The sequence below is a fragment of the Chelonia mydas genome, chromosome 4, assembly GCF_015237465.2.
Source record: "Chelonia mydas isolate rCheMyd1 chromosome 4, rCheMyd1.pri.v2, whole genome shotgun sequence".
NCBI classification, from domain to species: domain Eukaryota; kingdom Metazoa; phylum Chordata; order Testudines; family Cheloniidae; genus Chelonia; species Chelonia mydas.
In genome coordinates this window covers 23,762,283-23,780,605 of record NC_057852.1, presented here as the reverse complement: position 1 = coordinate 23,780,605, position 18,323 = coordinate 23,762,283, and the positions used below count along the sequence as shown (strand labels likewise).

Here is an 18,323-nt window from a genome sequence, read left to right as displayed (position 1 = left end):
CTGGGGCTTCCTCTACTTTCCCCCAGAAGCACACAATGCACTCAGGAGCATTGCTGGTAAAAGGAAATCTCAGCAGGTGAGAGAACTGACATCAGGCCTAGCAGAAAGACTGCCGGCCATGCTGTACATAATATGGGAACATGTTGTAAACTGTTCAAGTTCATAGAGTAGGAAGGAATTTGAGAGGCTATTTGTGATCAAAGGGAAGGATTTGGAGAGAGAAGGAATAATTTTTTTGGGATGGGAACAAAAGGAAGAAAATGACCCCAAACTGTTCAGGTAAATTTGGATAAGTCTAAACTTTGGAGACTTATCCAAATTATACTTAGCACCTTTTGAGATCTGTAAGGTTTCTACCAGCTGTAAACAATATAAGGTTTCTACCAGCTGTAAACATTATTTTAGCTCACTAGATTCTAATAAGCTTATTTACTTTGAATTGTAATTTACTCCTCAATTAATCCCATTGACTTCAATGGGACCACTGTGGAGTAAGGCACTATTCAAGCGAGTAAGGGGATTTCAAACCTGGCCTTTACGGTACATTCTTATTTTGTGAAGGACTTGTTCATTGTTTTGGATTCTCATGTAAAGTTCACAAAAGATATCTGCCTCCGATAGGCAATTCAGAATTAGTCCTGGAGCTCAGGATTCACATGAAGGGTTAACAGCATCTCAGAAAGATACAGAAGAAAACCAAAGGTTGTCAAGACCATAACTTCTTGTAAGGTTCATTCAGCACCTTCTTTATTAATTGGAATTATGCTGGTCTTGGTAGTGCTGTTCTACACAATAGCATGTGTACTTTAATTTAATTTAATTTAGAGTGTGTGTGTGTGTGTAATCATATTTATGGGATACATTAATTGCACTAAGAAACCCATGGTAGATTTTAAGGGTGGACCTAAATTTTCATTCTGTTGAAGTCAGATGGTAAAGTTCACATTGATTTCAGTGGAAACAGAAGTAGGCCATGCAGAGCAATGTTGAAAATCCCAACCTAATTATCTGTAAAGAGTCTAGGAAAAAAGCAATAGCAGCAAAACCTTTTCTTCTCTCCCAATTTTTTAGAATCTACCCTCACCCATCCGGGAACTTAATTTGGTAGCAATCAGTTCTTTGAATACACTATCTCAAGAAAAGTTGACATCAAAATTGCAACCAGAAGTTGTTAATCTTTAAAATTTGCCCTTCAGTGCTGCTTAAACTACTTTAATCATTGCTAACCAAAAATGCTTAGTATCACAGGAACTTTAAACACTCAAACTAAACCTACCACTGTAACAAGATGAAAAATCTCTTGATTTCCTATTTAGTTTTGTCTCACGAGATTGTTCAGCTTTGAGGACTGATCAGATGAACAGATCAACCAAGTATTTTACCTACTATCATAAGAGATGTTGGTCAGAGTAAATAATAGATTTGTCACAGAAAACTGAAAAAAGGTACTTACAAAATAATGTTCAATGCTACATTGGGTCCAGTGAAATAAATAGCATTTCTGAAGCTAATGATACAAAACAGCGTGTTTCAAAATTCGTATCATGACCGTAACATTGTTCCTATGGGCAATATGGATTACTGAGTCAGAGTAATAGCTTCACTCCAAGCTAAAGCTTTGACAGTGGCAGGTCAAGGTAGCCTCACATATTTGATAGAGCGTGCTAGTTAATGAACTGGTACGGCTAAAGCCATTAGAAAACTTTCTTTTTGGCCCTCAAATCAATCTTTTGCTGTATTTTACTGTTATTAAGCAAGTAAAGGTTTAAATTGAATTAGTAAGGCCTCTTCTATTGAATCGGCAGCAAATTAAACATTAAAAAAATTCTGTATTCTTCTGTGATCCTTTTTAGTAGGAAAAAGGTAAGGTGGGCAGATTGCACTGGGAAACTGGTATATTTACTAAGGGCCATATCTTGATACCCTGACTAATCATACAGTAATGTTCTCTACTATCTGTGTAGGAATCTGGTCTTAAAGTAGCTTACAACAAACCTGAATGAAGAGTTTGTATATTAAGCATACATACTTGGAAAGCATAGATTCAATCCTAAACCCTTTACCCAGTTTTTAGTTATTCCTTACAAAAACTCAACTCTCTTTGGATGTGTAAAAACGGACTAGGCACATCAGGATTTAGCTATATGAATTTTATCTCCAGTATCAAAGAATGCATCTATGGGAATTAAGAGAATTCAAGAAATGTTGAAGATGTACAAAGCAAGAACATAATTACTTGCTCTGTGTGTATTCTGGACATGTTCAGACACGCTGTACTCCTCTCTAAAATGTCAATATGTACCACACATTACTATATTCAGATATCAGAGAAAATGCTGCATATTCTTACAATACGTAGTAACTGTGGTTTCACAGTGTCCATCTAGACATGGAAAATAGATTGTTTCTGTCAATGTGTGTCACATCAACAGGGCCTTACTCACTCAACCGTCTTCACCATATCTGTTTCTGAAAGGGTTTAACCGCGAGCAGTGTAGAGGAGACAAATCTGTTCTCAACACTGTTACAGAAAGTACCACAGACACCAAGTTCCCTCTCATACTTTTACTAACAGTGCTGAAAAAAAAGTTTGTTCCATCCACACTAGATGCTAAACTACCTTCATAAGCACAGGCACTTGTGGCTGTCAACCATTCACAGTGAAGGATCGTTGTCCTAATATAAATGGAGCCTCAGTTAACCAGGGTGATAAACTGCTGATAAATGACCATGATGGTCAATGGGCATGAATGATGAAAAAGAGTGTTAAACAAAATGGAAGCTGAATTACTATATTAATGATAGCACCATTCAACTTTCTTTTTATTCTTGTGTATACTCAAAAGTTGTACCGCTTTAACTATACTGATACATGGTACAAAATCTGTCCAAATTTCCCTGTATTTATCCCTTCATAACTTTCTCTTTATTTACTTACCATGTCTAAATATTTCCTTTCCTTTCATCTACCTCTTCATGAATATAGAATGACAGTAGGTTTACTATTTATAGTTATAAAAATAGTGACTTCCATCCGCTACAATGTGGCAATTGATGCCCCCAACAACTTGCATATTCAAAGAAATGGGAAAATCGGAATATAATAGGATAGCATGTTTGATGCATAAAGTCACTTTGCTCAACAATACAATTTTTAAAATGCATATTCAAGTGTCCTGATGAACAGTTCATATATATCTAGGTAATAATGAGCTCTCAAAATTATCAGGACAGATTGTACAATCATTAATTGGTGAGCATATAACAGGCGTGCATCTCTCACTTTGGAAGACTCTGGAAGAGGGGTGACTCAGCATACCAATACATTCATTAGACAACCAGCAGACAAATACTTTTAAAACAAGCAGTAAAAAGGAACTGTGATATTGAATGGCTTGACTGATAATGGGATATAAATCCAGAGTGTGAATTTGAACCCACCTTAAGTTGTTTGTAACTAAGCTAAAATTTGGATTTTCAAAAGTGCTTAAGTAATATAAGAACGCAGCCCTAAGTGCTCAAGCTTACATCCACTGAAGTTAAGGGTAATTTTACCATTGATTTCAGTGGGAGCAGAATCAGGCCCTAAAAATTATCGTCAATGTTTGTGACATGAGTCAAACATTCTCAAGACACAAGATCAAGCATTGAATTGACAGATAAACTGAACCACTCTCTGTCGTGATTCTCCTATAATACACTGGTAGAGTAGCACAGGGAAGTTTGCACCGTCACTGCTTGAGCTACCCCTGTTCTGTATGTAAAGAGGGCTTCAATCTCCATCGCTATCCGTCCAGATCCTTTCACCAGCACTAACTTCACACACCAAAATTATCTGTAAAAATGGAATTAAAATACATCCTATGGCAGGAGGAGCCTAAAAATTGTAACAGCATTCAGGAGAAAAACTCATCTACCCTGAAATGTGCTGACTTTGTGGGGAAAATATTTGAATCCAAACCTGCAGTTCATTTACGAGAAGTGACTCTTTTCAGAAATTCTGGCATATAAAGAAAAAATTCTGTTTTGAGACAAGTTTTGAGTACATTGCTATTTTCCCCCTCGACCTGAGCTAAATTTTATTCTTCACAAACACTGGCACTTCTGAAAGGATCTGCTTTTTTTCCCCTTGAGTAACTCCAATTTTAAAAGATTTGTCTGACAAGTCCGAGTAGTTGGGAGGAAGTGGAGGTTTCTGTTTAAATTCCCACAGTTTTTAGGCTTCTAGAGAGTCCAAATGCCTGCTGTGCATTTATACTCCGCTGAAACAAGATTAATAAGCAAAAAAGCCAGTGGGAAAGATGTTTAGATAGTTTCTACTAGGGTATGAGTATTATTCTCTAAAATTTTAACTCTTGAAAGTAATTTCTCCAGGTTAACATTGGGAATTGAGATCATGTTATAAACCATGTTAAGTAATACAATGTTCAACACACTTTAGCACTCAATGTAGACATGTACTATCATGTTTCAAAGTGTACCAGCTGGTTTGGTTAACCCTACGGACCACTCCTTCTGAGTCAATGCATCCTGGAATTATTCACAACCAACTGACACAAGGTGAAACATGACAGTATCTCTCTACTTTGTATCCTTGTCAATGTTAATTTAGCAAACATTTGTTTAGTAAACACCATTTCAGTTTCCCAATGCAGACAAGTCCTTATAGTGGAAAAAGGTTAATAGTAGCTTGCCCTGCTTATGAGTAATAGAGCTTTGTTATTCCATATATTTATAATTTTTAATTATTTGAAAGTGTGTGTGAACAGAGAGGTGGCAAAAAGTGTGTACAAATCACATGCTTTTTTTAGATTTGTCCAGAATACAGGGGAAGGTGAAAAATTCCAGAAAGATCTAACCAGACGAGGGCTCAATTTGGCCACTTTTACACTCACACTATTATTGTCATGGCTGGGACGTGGGCAGGCCGACCTAATGCTTAGAGCAGGAGTCAGGCCAGGTCAGATGCCAGGAGGCGAGAGTCTGACGTAGGCCAGAGGGCAGACTGAGAGGCAGGCAGAGTCAGGTTACCAGGAGATTGGGATCGGGCACTAGGCTACAGCCAACCATTGAAGAGTGAAGTTGAGGATGAAAGAGGGTTGAAAGCCAGAATCTAGGGTCTATCACAGGAGCAGAAGTCAGCAGGCAGTCTGTGTTGGTGCTCAGACAGCTCCTTACCATGGCTTCCTAGTTTATATACTGGTATTGGCCAACCAGTGGGCTGTGAGGGGTCACGACTCAAGCCCCAGGGGGCAGTACTTCCTGCCAAGCCTAGCTTTGCAGGGTCCTTCCGGGGATGTCCCGTTTAAGCCCCTAGTGGTGATGCAGAGGTATCAGCAGCCCAGAATCTCCATACCTCCAGGTTCTAGCCCTGCACGTTCTTACAATTATTTTGTAGTATTTTCTACTATTTCAGTAGTTGCATTGAAATCAAATCATCTTGAATAATGGTAGTAGAAATAGACCCCTTCATGATTAATAAGATTGATCAAACTCCCACCTTATGTGCTATTGCTGCTGTGCAGGTTTGTGTACAGCAGTGCACTCATGACCTTTGAGAGAGTTGTCAAGAATACATTGAAACTCTGCTCATAAAATACGTTTGAACTTCCACCATCACGTTGGTTCTTAACAAGATCTGATCACGTTTTGCAGATTGTTTTTAAAGGTCTTGCTATGTTGTCATAATTTCTGAAATTTTGGGGAGGGCTTAAATAATAGGGTATGTGGTTACTTAAATTTGTATCCATATTTTATTTCTTTCAGTTATTTATTTTTTACCTGTATGTAGCTAAGGAAAGGCCAAGCATGAAATTGGAGCTGCAGAGCAAGTCAGAATTTATTGATATGAAACTGCTCTCAGAGCTCAATAGGTGTGCAGCAAAGCAAGAAGGGTAAACGGGCTGAATAATTCATTGAACCTTTAAACATCAACAAATAACACTTAGAGTGAGGAATGCCTGTTTTGCAACAGTAGGTGTGTGCTGCACACACAAAAGAAAACAGATGTTTCAAGAATCATGTTATGAGAACATTACAATAAACAGAGCTTGGTTTTTTTTCATTAGTAATTCTCAGGGAAAACAAAATAAGAAAGTTATTTACAGAGAGCTGCATTGCAGAAATGGGTATTTTGTTTTATTTAGTATAGAGTCTCAAAAGCTGCATCTACTGTAGTAAGTATAAAGGGAAAGGAAAAACAGATGACAATATAATGTGATAAAGAGAGAAGCCGCAGTTATCAAATAGCTGCAATATTGGAATAAAAATAGTCATATTAATACTTAATACTTAAAAAAACTTAAGTGTAAATTATACAAACACCTGAACTATAAATATTATAGCATATGCAGGCCACTATATTTGAATTCGAGCTTCCATTCGAAGCCCATTTTTCCAGTTGCTAACTCTCTCAAACAAATTCCTCAGCAAAACCAGTTCCATTGTTTTTGAGCTGTTGAAGATTTAAAAGTACACATTTTACTCATTTGCTCCAATAACAAATTGAGTATTCAAATAACTTGAGGCTTCACACTTGTCTTCTTTTGTAGATCTTACTGAGAACCAAAGACTTAATTTAAAGCCAAATTAGATGAATAAATATTTGAGGCTCAGAATTTGACTACCCGCAAAATCTTTCTATCCATTTTTAGCCTACATTAAAACCAGCAGCAGAGAGTGCTGGCAATACTGAGGCCTTGATTCAGGAAAGCACTTAAACACTTTCTTAAGTCCATCTCTATTCAGGACAGCATGTGCTTGACTTTAGAATTCGGCATGTGCTTAAGCATTCTCCTGAATTGGCAAGCTATCCTGAATCAGGGTCACAGTAAACTTTCAGATTAGCCATACCCTCTTACCTTACCATACCTTCAAGATTCAGTTTGGGACGCCCTTAAACTAAAGCTCATATTAGGGACACCCTTAAGCTCTGTTTAGGGGATGACCTCAAACTACAAATGTAAATATTCCATAAACCAAGATGTGAGGGACAGGAGCCACCTATGCAGGAGTCCATATGTAAGGGGAAACCAGGAATGTTCTAAATAGTGTCGCATCATAATGGGGAGAACTTGGGCTACAGAGTTCCTCACACAAGCACACACCCTCAATATTTATTCATATTTTCCAGAAACACTCACCTGGCACTCAGGATAATCAGGACCAAATAAGTGGACCATACTCTAGTTCTGTGCGAATTAGTAGGAAACAAACTTCCCTCACAGGTTGTAAAACTGCTCCACACCCTCTACTGCTGCTTCAGAAGTGTAGCACAAAACAGGCTGGCTTTGCAAGATTGAGGTGAGATGAGACATAACGAGTGGGACCATACAAAGACAGATGGATTGGCCTTGTTCCCCTCCATCCCCATCAGCAGATACTCTGATACACACCAGCAGTGCAGATACCCTCTGTAGCAGGGGTCCCCAACGCCGGGGCAGTTGTGTGCGCCCGCAGGATACCACGCCTCCGAAATGCCGCCGAGAAGCATTGCCGTTTCTTGGCGGCATTTCGGCGACGGGGTGTCTGGCACCCGCCACAGTCTTCTGGGAATAGGAATATGCTCTTCCCACAGAAAGGTTGGGGACCACTGATCTGTAGGGTCCAGGGAACTCCTAATCTATACCAGAGTAGAACTGCACCAGTTCAGCTGGGTAGTGTCCCTCTGCAGCTGCAGGGTTTATTCCTCACTGATGGATAACTGAGAGGATATATTTCATTGCTAGGTATGTCTTGAGATATTGATTTACACAAAATAACCGAAATAGAATTGTGAAAGGAAAACGACCACTGACCAATTTTTAACCAATTACATTTTGTGGCGTGATCGTTATACACACAGTATTACTAGTCATTAGTTAAAACTAAATATTCAGTGAGCATTAAAGCTGACAAGCTCACACATAAATGAAAGCAGTGAATTGAAACAGTTGGTGAAATTTGTTAGCGAACAATTTATAGGAGAGTGCATACTCCGTTGACAGTGAATTAATTTTTGGACTGATATAAGAATGTTGCCGTTTGAAAATGTGTGCATTTATTAATGTGTTATTTTTCTGCAAGATCCAGAAGCCAGAATGTTTATCACAATCTTAAAATGCCTGTATGCGTCCACTCTCTGTCTGCTTATTCTGAATCTCTTTGATTTCACCTTGTGTTAACTTAACCGCACCCTTGCCCTAACCTTCTGTTATCTCCTCGGTCATCTATGGTCTCATCTGAAAAATCATTAGTGGAATCTTCTATTTCTAACATCACTTTACCTCTTGAATGTTCTTTTCTTCCCCTGGTAACATTATCAGCCTCTGGAGACCCTGTGACTCCTGCTCTTCCTGCTGCTTCATTTCAACTGTAGTTTATTTCAATAATTATTCAGACCCCTAGCCTTTCCACTCTTTTTTCATCTGCCTCCTCTTCTAATGGACCATTTTCTCATTTACGACTCTTTTTGATTCTTCAAGGAAATGTGACAGGCCATTTGCTATAGTTAACATCAAGTAGGATAAAGGAAGATTAATCTTCTTGAATTGTGCACAAAACAGTATCACAGGTGACATTTAGGGCATTGAGAGTTCTGTGAACAGAGTTGTACATGTTCTTGGTTGAGATTTAAAAGACCAGATTGAGCCTAAGAAGCCATTTTCTCACCTCCAGCTGTTTTGTGAACTCCAAGACATAAGTAGTTATTGATTGTTGTTATCATCCACAGAAAAACTTGGGGACTATATAGAAGTATTATTGCTGGGTACTTCCTTTGATTTTACCAGCAATAAAATACTTAACAATGCTGATATTTTAAATGTCACCAGGTTTCACATCCCAGATCTGAATGAAGCAGTTAGAACCTCTCTTAGAGCTCTTATTTCAAGCCTTTTGCAGAATCAGAAAGACATTACTTCATCAGCTTATACATATAGAAGGTCATCTTTCCAATCATTATGGCTAAAAACTTTTTTTTTTTAATTAAAGCTTTGGCTCAGAAGAAGCTGATGGGGACGCCAGCAGAGTGAGTCTCATGTGGAAGATAGGGTGCAGTGACTCATAAGTTTTAAACAAATCACTTCACTCAGATATCTGGAATTATATTAGCTGAACTTTTGTCACATACACCAAGAAAATATTCAACAGCTCTTCATATTAAGTTCCAGTGTCTATATAAATATATAAATTTCAATATAAAATTTGTTTTGTTTGTTTGTTTAGGCATCCTACTGAACTGTTTCTGAACTTGTAATGTTGCTTTTAGCACATGTATTGCCTTCTGATTACATGGAAGGTCTCATAAATTAAGTACAAACAATATCTTTCAGCTGCCTAGAAACCCTTATTGAGATTACTGCATGTCTTATCGCAGCACTTCCCCCCCATATGACACAAGTCACTCCTTTGTTGATTTATTCACTTTAAAGACCTTCACTGCCCTCTGCTCTTTTGTTCTAGCTCGGCTGACATTATCACTCAGAAGTTCAAGGGGCAGCTAGCTTGCTAGTTTCAAACTTTGAGAGAGGAAAACAAGGATACAATGAATTTTCTTCCCTCTTTTTGCTAATAATATATATATGCCTTGTATAATAGCAATGACTTCCATTGCTTTATAGTTTGTACAATATATATATATATATATATATATATATATATATATATACACACACACACACACACAATTGAAGGGATACTTCAACCACACTTTTGCATTTAATTAACTGCAGCAATTATTTATTATTTTGCTATGCTACAAAGGAAGTGAAATGTGTACTATAAGTGGAAGCAATATAAAATAATCGTTTTAATTTCATTTCTAGGTACTTCCATGGTACAAAATTTGCTACCCGTTTGACTCTCCTTGCTCAAACAGAGAACACTTTCTTTAAAAGATTATCTTAATTACTTATTAATGTAGTGCCAATAATCTATAACCAAGAATGGAGTCCCTTTGTGCCAGACAATATACAAATACGTAGCAAGGGATACCAGCCCCTACCTAAGGAGCATACAGTCTAAACAGACAAGAGAGATAAAGGTGGAGAGTAGAAACAGAGAGGTGAAGTGCCTGGCCCTTGGTAACATAGCAATTTAGTAGCAAAACCAGGAATAGAACCAAGGTCTTCTAAGTCTTGAATCAGTGCCATATCCACTCGACCTCACTGCTTCTCCCAGGTTGCCCTCTCCATGTCCCAGATTGGTGGGCACTCCCTTTTAACCATGAAAAATACTCTATGGAGGTTACCATACTTTCTAGCAAGCTTTAATACAGTTCAGAGGGTTGGACCAGGGGGGCAGGAGCTATGGGAGTCCTCAGTCAGAAAATGTCTTGTTGAACTTAGTTATTACTTGATTTATTCCAGTTCCATTTAATAAGTCCCACACATAAATATGCCAATTTTAACATGATATTTTCAAAAACCCTCTTTATTTCAACTTATCATACATTACCTTTCATTTTCCACCATACTGAATTTACTCCACATACAGTTCCTCTAGCATCTCCTATCTCAGTTAGCTCCAATCACACTTTCTTTAAAGTCTACGACAACTCATTTCCTTTCTTGTGTATCAGAAAGTTCCTCAGCATATTCCTCACTACTTTGTACGTAAGATGATCAGCTAACTTTCCTGACTGGAAACTTTACTCTGTAGGAGTTTAGCAAGAGTATTATGCATTACTCTGCATCCCATCTAAAGTCTTCGACCATGAAATACCTCCTCTACTATACTGATCAAAAGAATATCATATCAAAATGCCTTACAAACCACATAAGGAAATTGATAGCTAAAAAAAAAAAAGAGAGAGACAATTTCCTGTCAGTCTGCAAAGCAACACTCTCTCCATACGTCACCACCACCAGCTGTAGCACAATTAAACTCAACGGTCCACAGGTGTTCACAGGAATTAACAACAAAAGCACACTTCCCTTTAGAGCTCTTAAAAAATTAGAGCATTCTTTAACTTCCACATACCTTCAAACACTAAACTAAACATGGAAACAGTAGAAAAGAAAGAAATCAGATACAGCAAAAGGAAAACAATCAGCATGAGCTATGACCTAATTAAACTGAACAATTTTCAGGCGTATGCAGGAGGATATATGATACGCTTTGATTTACCTACATCAAGCAAGTCTCTTGCAACAATTTGGAGCTTTTACAAGAAAGTTCACTTCTGTTGTGGCTCAATTTTAAAAAGAATGCTCTTTAAATTTGTTCAGTGATATGTATCATTCACTCCATAGCACCTACTGACAACATGGGGAACCTCAAATTAAAAAACTGAGAGGTGAAAATTGCAAAAATGAAAAATAAACTGTCAAAAACACTTTATCCTCTGAGCTCTGCTGTCCTTGAAGCTCTTCTTGATATCTCTTAACTTTCTCAAAATATTTTAGGCCTTGTCTACACAACTGAGTTTTGTCGACCAAAGTCAGCTTTCATCGACAAATCCCGCCAACCAAACTCTCCTGCTTTGCTGACAAAATAAAACCACCTTGATGAACATAACATTGGCTATACTGGGTTAGACCAATGGTCCATATAGCCCAGTATCCTGTCTTCTGACAGTGACCAATGCCAGGTGCTTCAGAGGGAATGAACAGAACAGATAATCGTCAAGTGATCCATCCCATCGCCCATTCCCAGCTTCTGGTAAACAGAAGCTAGGGACACTTCAGACCATGTTTTTGCATCATTTCCCATCCTGGCGAATAGGCATTGATGGACCTTCCTCCATGTACTTATCTAGTTCTTTTTTAAATCCTGTTTTAGTCCTGGCCTTCAAAACATCCTCTGGCAAAGAGTTCCACAGACTGATTGTGTGTTGCGTGAAGAAATACTTCCTTTTGTTTGTTTTAAACATGCTGCTTATTAATTTCATTTGGTGACCCCTAGTTCTTGTGTTATGAGAAGGCATAAATAACACTTCCTCATTTTCTTTCTCTACACCAGTCATGATTTTATAGACCTCTATCATATGTTCCCTTAGTTGTCTCTTTTCTCAGCTGAAAGTCCCAGTCTTATCATTCTCTCCTCATATTCAGAAATGACTAAACTGTTTTCATTCAAACATTGCAAAAGTAATTCACCTTTAGATAGATACCTATCCTGAAAATATTCAGCCTCAAAGGTTGACATTTCAGATAGTTATAAACAACTGAAAATTAGGGGTTATTATAGAAACGTATATAACCTTTAGTACAGGGTCTGGGTCACTTCTCCTGTAAACAAATAATTTTTTAAAAAAGTTCAAAGTCTGAAAAACATACAGATAATATGAATATCATTTAAAAATATTATCCATTGAGACAGTGTTGGATAAAAGTTACTAACTTGAGTTACTAATTGGGTTTTTTTGGTGGGGGGGGGGGGGATGTTTCAGTACTCTGAGAAAAGTGGAACCAGTATGTTTAAAACATGAAATAAAAAAATACAACTACCCAATCTCACAAACTTAAAAACTGCAATATCCTGAAGAACTAATTGGGGAAAGGGGAAAGTGACAAAAACGAACAAAATAAAATGAATTTTTATAATTTTGCTCTCTCAGAATGAATATATGATCATTTATTAATTAAACTAGTAGAGAGATTGGATTCCACAGTATAGTGGTCAACATGCAAAGACTCAGATTTAACATTCTCTACTCAAAAAATTTAAGGAAGTGTCTTGCTCTGACATTAAGTATCCGCTAATAAGCTCTGTGATTATAGGGAGAGCACTAACAATGAAACATTAATTGAACTTAACAGTAGTCTTTTTTTTAAAATCTAGGACAGTATTTACAAGTATTGGCATGACTAGTCAATACTACGCCATACCACTGGCAGATGGTCGATTGCCATATAAACTGTTCCAATCTACTAACTGGCAAAAAGTTATTTATTTTGTCTTGTAAAATAAAATTTGTTGTTAAAGCTATTCATACATAAGACTGGTCTGGTAGTTTCTGTCTATAATGTGAAAAGATTACTAACTGATTTAAAGGTGCACTTTTATTTGTAGATTTATCCAGAGCTTCCAAATAATTTAAACACCACCTAATGGACAGCCATATAAATGAGAAGCATGTATTCCGAAATTCAAGACGCACAGTTTGGTCAATGATATGGCTGTGCTTACTACATTCTGGGGTACATCAAGACCACTGTTTTGGAAGAGGGTAGAACCTTTTAGGACCTGCAGTGGCTGAACAGGGTAGGCAGCCAGTCTGTTCACCGAAAGGGTTTTGTTTTTTTTAAAAACAGCTTTGTATTTACTTAGCTAGCTTCCTTTAAGTTGTCAGATGGTGGGAATAGGCCAGCAGGTCATTCTGATTAATTAGTCCAGGAGGAAGAGGAATCATGTAGCTGCCCTAAAAGACAGGGGTTAAACATGTTACAGACCAGGAGGTCCACCTGAGAAGGAAGCAGAAGGCATCGGGGAAAGTGATTCTTGTGGCCTATAGTTCTGATATAGACAAGTTTCACTCAAGTTTTTCTGGTTCATTCCAGGCTAAAACTCAAAAGTGAAATGAACGAATCAGGTACGAAAATTTTGTGAACTGAAACTGGAACAAAGGGTTCATTGAAGCCCCTCCAAACTGAAACCAATGACTCCTGTTCAATATTACAAGCATGTAGCTACCTTTTCAAATAGTGCAACTCAGAAGACTGAGAGTTGGGACTTAGTTTGGGTAAGTACACAGAATTTTGGACCTGAAACTCTGCAAAATTAGGCTGCAATTCACGCAAGATTTCTGTCCCTTCCCCTGAAGGTTCAGTATGAAAGTCAGTTGAGAAACACAGTTTTCTTGCAGCATTTTTTTACCCATTCCTATCAAAGACTAGAAGTGCAAAGGTGGCAAAAATGATGGGGAAAACAAACACCCATATGACTCAGAACTTCTTTTCAACAGTTTGGTTGTAAAAAGAGGGTGTGGGGTTTTTTGTTTTGTTTGTTTTAGGTTTGGTTTGTTTTGTGTTTGGAAGGAGTGGAGTGTGAGCGTGGGGGGGGGGGTGGGGGGCGAGGGAGAGTTTCAAGGCTTTTCCTAAATATTTTGTTTGTCTTTTGTACTGAAATGGTCAAACGTAATGAGTTACAATGGTGATAGCTAGAAGTGATGAGAGGCTGATTAATGCAATGTTTATTTACAACCTGTAGAGATTATGATGTTGAAGAGAAATGGAGTTTTAGCACTTGCTTTCTGAAGTCATTCTGAATTAACAACTAATAGATAGCTTTCCTTAAGAAAACTTTTTCACAGTGAGGAGTACAGAATGAAAAACAACCAAGAAAGGAATTAATTTTGTCGCTCATTGATCTTGTTCCTTTTTTCTTGGTACTGTATTAACCTAATGAATTTATCTTTGAACACCATGTGGAGCAAATATCCTCACTGAACAAAACGATCACTAAATACTTTCATTTAACTAGGTTTCTTCTTTTGTTGCTAGTTTGTCAAATCTTGACAGCATGGCTGTAAACTACAGTCTCTTTGGTAGATCTTAGAGGACAAGATGGTGGATGCAGATGTGCCTTTGAGGATTTTCTGCAGAGATCATTTCCAGTAACACTGGTGCAAATACAGAGTAATTCATATTTCAGGAGGATTAGAAAAGTTCCATAGGACCAAACGCATATGGTGACAAAGTCAGCCTGGTCCCTGCTTCTCCATTTGCTGTCGGAGTGAATTAATCTGCACCAGCTCCGATCTGTCATAAATAATTCCCCCCCCCCCCCGCCCCGCCCCGGCAGGGGGCAGTGGTAGACTCAGAGCTCCACCAACTCCCTACTCTCTGCATACCTGTGACATTGGGATTAGTGGGCCAGCAGAGGCTCCTTTCCTTCCATGCTCCTACCCATTATATGAGTGGCAAGCTCAGGGGAGTAAGAGAACACTTTATGGCTTCTTACTCCCCTGTACAGACTCACAGCAAGAGTCACCATCTGGCCCAAGAATTGTAGAGAATCCTTCTGGTTTCTTCCCTAGTAAAAATTCTACAGGACTTTTCCATAAAGGATTGAGATGGAAGAGATACAAAAACAAAGCTAAGTCTAGGTACAAACCTTACCAAGAGGGAGCTCAAATTTAGAAAGCCCTGAAGGGTGTTAAATGTTATGATGAGATTTTTTTCACCTTACAAAACAATAGATGTTCCTCAGAATTACAAGTCTCTTTTTTACATATACTCAAAAATTACATTGCTAAAATATTGATATGGTCAGATCTGGTTAATTCAAGCCAGTTTTGCTTCTCATTAAGATTTAACAAGAGGCTGCTGCATATATGATATATTCTCTTTCAGAAGTTAGGACACAGAGAATAAAGAAAGCATGAATTAGGTTGGAATGTAAGAGCAACGTAATTCCATCAGAAACAGAGCAAACATTTGGAGTGGGAAGAAAAACTGTTTTGGGGCTAATGGTAAGTGATGGAAACACTGACAACAGTCTTCCTGAGAGGAATTTCATGTGTGTAACAAACTTCCCCAGTCTCCCCAACTCACCACCTTCTCATAAAAACTTGTGCCCCAATACAGCAAAAGAACACCTCCTGAGCACTCAATGCACGTACCATAGTGTGACTGTAATCTCTTAGTTGGTCTGTTTTGTCTTCCTCATGACTACGCAGAGAGCTTATGAACTGGACCACCTGTTTGGGCAATGCGATAAATTTAACCTTACATTTAAATCTATTGTGAAATGAAAGAGTGGTTTAGAGTAACTGCATTAAAAACACTTTACTCTGCAAAGCCATCTCTTTGTGCACCAGCAGCACATGAACTGTAGCGTTAGATCAATACAAGATCCAGCATTATTTAGTCTGGAAGGGACAGCAGCATGCAATAATACTGACAACAGTAACAAATGTCTTTCTGGGAAATATTGAAAGCAGTGACTTTGTTTTCAGGCTGTGTTTAGCTCTCAAGGCAGTAGACCAGCTTGAAGTAGTGAGAGCAACCTTTTCATCAAGAAGCTCAAAGAGGACAAAGTCTGCAAATTGTTTAAGAATTCATGTCTAGGACCCAACACTTTCAACCCAAATATTATTAAATGTTTACTTATCAGGAAACCACCAAAGCATAACACTAGTGAAAGACAGATTATAGGGTTATGAAGAAATAAAACAAGTTTTGCTTACTGCAAAGCCTAAGCCCCCAGTGGTGAATTAAGCTATATTCATAAACAAAAATCTTTGTTATAAAAGAGAGAGGGTTGAAAGTGTATTTAAATGGAGCCCAACTATCTCCTAAACCAATATCATATTTCCTTCCAATAATTCTAACGCCATAAATGAAGCTTGGAAAAGAACAGATAAGAGATCCTGCCAGTTCCCCCACTGCCATATAATCTTTCATTTCTCATTAACACCACAATTTGGAGGCATAAGTGGAGGAATATCAAACAGGAGTATGGAGGTGGTATTATTTGTGTGTATGGCTTGGTGAGACCGTTACTGGAATAGTGTGTCCAGTTAAGGCATCCACAGTTCAGAAAGAATGGTAACAATTGGGAAAAGGTTTTGAAAAGTAGTACAAGAATGACTCGAGATCTGGAAAACATGCCTTATAGTGAGAGATTTCAGTTCAATTTATTTAATTATCCAACAGATGGTTAAAAGGTGACTTGATTATGGTCTACAGATACCAATAAGAGAAAGACATTTCCGATAGTACATTACTTTTTAATCTAGTGAAAAGGTATGAGATCCAAATGCCAGAAGTTGAAGCTAGATAAATTCAGACTAGAAATAAGGTGCAAATTTTAAATAGTGAATGTAACTAATGAGTGGAACAACATATCGAGGGATGTGGTGGATTCACCATCACTCAAACTCTTTAAATCAAAACTGAATGTATAAAAGTCATGCTATAGCTCCAAAAAAGTTATGGGGGGCTTGATGAAGAAATTACAGGGTGAGGTTCTATAGTCTACATTATGCAAGAAGTCAGACAAAAAGATCATAATATCCCTTCTGGCCTTAAAATCTATGAATTAATGAATCATTCTTAGAATCTATGAACTTTCAACCTTATTAAAAACTGTTTTGTTTTTAAATTTCCCAGTTTTTTGAATGAGCAGCAAAAATTTAAACTGAGTTGGTGTGCAAAGTCTACAGGAGGCGAGGCATGCACCGACAGATAGGGCTTCAAAAGAGGACTCACCTCTGCAGATTTACTACGTCCGTAGGTAAAATGTGGGTATGTTTGCGTCAGTGGAGAGGAAAGGAGGGGGAGCCTCTCATTTTGGGGCACTGGCACATCAGCATATAGAATTTCTCTGCCTGGGCCCAGCCTCCCAGGATTCAGGACTGGGGCTTTCTGCTGCATCATCCAGAAAAATAAGCAGAACCAAATGATGGTGAAATGGCAAATAAATAGTCTTTAACTAACTGAACAGAGACCCGGGATTAATGGCTTATTACAACAATCTGTAACCCACTAATCCCCTCTTTTTGTCCTATGACCACAGACGTATTAACGGGCCACATTACCTTGAATGGGCTCTTACAGTATGTGCAAACTACCTATGCCAAACAATCTGGTCCACCTTGCATTTTGCTGTAACACTCAGAGAATCTCTCCCAGACTTGAAGAAGCAGCTCTGTGTGGCTTGAAAGCTTGTCTCTCTCACCAACAGAAGTTGGTCCAATAAAAGATATTAGCTCACCCACCTTGTCTCTTTAACAAAGTCTCTTAAGCTGTATAGCAACAAAGCTTGTTCCCCAACTTCCAAGGTTTTGTCTCAGGGTTTTTCTTTATCTCTCTCTTCTGATGAGTCCCTAGATAATCTGCCTACCATAGCATGAGGTTTTTATATTATAAAGCTGTTCATATTCCATATCTTTATAATGTCCATACTAACCCTCGTTCCATGCAGAGATAAAGGGTTCTGTACTAAAAGGAATGAAACTTAAGAAGTACTACAAATACTAGTTTTACCACTGGCGTAATCAAAGGAAAATAGTTAAAAGATTATTTTCAATTAATTAATTACATTACATTTTAATCATTCATTTTAAATTAATGTTAATTAATGTTCTTTTGGAAAAGGAAACCTCTCCTGTTTTCCAGGATCTTGATTCCAACCTTTTGGAGCCTAACTTCATCTGGAGTTAAACTACAGAGCTCAAAATCTGCTGATCCAAGTATGGGACCCAGATTGCTCCGTTTGGCCAGTTAAGGAGCTGTGGTAGTCATACCATATCCTCAGGGGATGTAAATTAGAGTAGCTCCATTGAAGTCAAGAAGTTTCCGGACAATAGGGGAGGTTTCACAACAGAACATGTGCATGATATTTGTCCTCCCCTCAAAAAATACCAGAAGTTTGGGTCCTCCTGATTTTGGTTGATT

At 38.0% G+C, this 18,323-nt stretch overlaps 1 protein-coding gene across 7 annotated transcripts in view; it reads right to left on the bottom strand.

Annotated features, from left to right (window-relative positions):
• The window catches only part of CCSER1 (coiled-coil serine rich protein 1), a 1,152,782-nt gene that overhangs the window by 87,294 nt on the left and 1,047,165 nt on the right, over nucleotides 1-18,323 (bottom strand). The gene's annotated exons all lie outside the window — the stretch shown is intronic.